Source organism: Cebus imitator, unplaced genomic scaffold, assembly GCF_001604975.1.
Source record: "Cebus imitator isolate Cc_AM_T3 unplaced genomic scaffold, Cebus_imitator-1.0 Scaffold846, whole genome shotgun sequence".
Lineage (NCBI taxonomy): Eukaryota > Metazoa > Chordata > Mammalia > Primates > Cebidae > Cebus > Cebus imitator.
In genome coordinates, this window is record NW_016108161.1 from 267,078 (window position 1) to 269,401 (window position 2,324).

A 2,324-nucleotide genomic window follows, 5' to 3' on the forward strand; every position below is an offset into this window, starting at 1 on the left:
ATACACCCTATTAATAGGGCAAAAACAAAAAGCTACATAATCATTTAACTGTATACAGAAAAGGCATTTGACAAAGTTCAGAACCCTTTAATGATAAAAATATTCATCATACTAAATACAGAAGTGAACTTCCTCAACAAATAAACCCAATAAATATCAGTTAAGAACAACTCCAGCTAATATCATACTCAGTGGTGATAGAAGAAAAGTTTTAGGCCTGGCATGTTGCCTCATGCCTGTAACCCCACAACTTTAAGACCAAGGTGGGTAGATTACAGTACTTGATTCAGGAGTTCAAGAACAGCCTTGGCAGCATAGCAAAACTCTGTCTCTATAAAAAACACAAAACTTACCTCGTGTGCCTATGGTCCCAGCTACCTGGGAGACTGAGGTGGGAGGATCACTTGAGCCCAGGAGGTCAAGGCTGCAGTGAGCCAATATTGTGCCACTGCACTCCAGCCTGGGTGACAGGAGAAAAAAAAGTGTTGCCCCTAAGACAATACACAAAGCATGGATGCCTATTTTCACCACTATCCAACTTTGTACTGGGAGCTCTACCCAGAGCAATTAGACAAGAGAAAGAAAAAAAAAAAAGCATACAAGTTGGAGAGGAAAAAGGAAAATTCTTTTTATTTGCCGATGATATAATACTAATAAAACTATTATTGTTACAAACAATGACAGAAAAGTTACAGAATACAGTATCAACACACAACAGTTATGTTTCTACATATAAATAATGAGCAATTTGAAAAGGGAATTAGAAAAATGATTCCATTTATTAATATAAAAACATACAAAGAATAAAATACATTACCCCAATCCTGACAGTGCTGCAAAAGCAGAAATGAAGAAATGGCTGAGGTACCTGAATGGGCAGCAAGGGCTTGAGACAACCTCTTGTACTTCCCTGGGGCCCCAGAAGTAATGGAAAAGCAGCCAATCTCCCCTCATCCAAATAGAAAGTCCCTCAAGTCCATGAAAGGGGATGAAAGATGGAGAGGGCCCAGAGTCAGGACTAGGGAGGCCTCAGCTCTGATTTGGGAGGATTGAGAGAGGCCAAGACGAAAGGGGACTCCTTATCAACAGCCTTCTGCATGCTCCTCAAAGTCAAGATATGAAACCGGCCATGGGGGCAGATAATGGAATGTTTCAGCTCATGATAAAGACTTCGCCTTTGTCTTTGTATACACTGAAGCACCCTTGGAGGACACATATGAAGACAGTGGTAAGAGGGGAAAAAATTTTGAGGGCTCACAAGAAATCTATGTTTTCCCACAGAATTCTCACATTCAGTAAGAACTTCCCAAGCAATATTCGATAAAGTGGCTTCCTCTCTGCCCACCTGAGCTCTTACACAGGTGTTCATAATAACTCTGATACATTCCCACCTACCTGGGGTTTTCACTATTCTCACCTCACTCTTCACAGTCCAGGGGTCTCTCTCTTACTCCAAAATGGAGATAACATTCAGTTCAAAGAGATCCCTGCTATATGAAATGTAAAAGCAGATGATGTGCTGTGACTTTTCCACAGCATAACCCCAGCCCTTAGTTCAGCTGAGAAGAGGTGACATTACAGATGGGTCTAGGATATCTCCCAAATTTGTTCGGACTGTCTACATCCAAATGCTAAAGGAATATTGTTAATATGCATATACCTAGTTCTCTTTCAAGACAAATTAATCAAAAGTACAGGTATAAAACCGGGCAATTGGATATTTTAAAAGTTTTCCCTAAGATTTTGTGCTTACTAAACTTCTAGAATTACCACTAACCTAGCATACAGTAAGCAGATCATGTGAAAAAAGAGGAATATTAAAGTCCAAATGCTGCATTATGGAGCTTTTCCTTTGTATATCAACAGCTCAATCTCAGTGAAGAAAGGTGGGGCTCTCTGAAGAGACTAAGAGAAAATGCAAAAATACACAAGGGTAGATCCTGACTTCTGGAGGGAAGTTATCCTCACCCAGGGAGACCAGGTTCCTGTAGTTCTCCAACATCACATCCCTGCACAAAGCCCCCTCTGAGCAGGCTCCAGGCACTCCCACTCCTCCTGAGAAAATTCTATGGCCACATCCCTGAATGTCAACAGTTTCTGAAATGAAAAACACATTTCACCAAGGGACTATGAAAAGAGTTCTTATCTTCACACAAAATGAGAAGTGGAAAAACTATTTCAGTTGAAATGTCCTGCCGGGCGCCGTGGCTCAAGCCTGTAATCCCAGCACTTTGGGAGGCCGAGGCGGGTGGATCACGAGGTCAAGAGATCGAGACCATCCTGGTCAACACGGTGAAACCCCGTCTCTACTAAAAATACAAAAA

At 41.4% G+C, this 2,324-nt stretch overlaps 1 pseudogene; it reads right to left on the reverse strand.

Moving 5' to 3' along the window:
• Positions 1-419: 419 nt before the first annotated feature.
• The window catches only part of LOC108297808, a 10,285-nt pseudogene continuing 8,380 nt past the window's right edge, over positions 420-2,324 (reverse strand).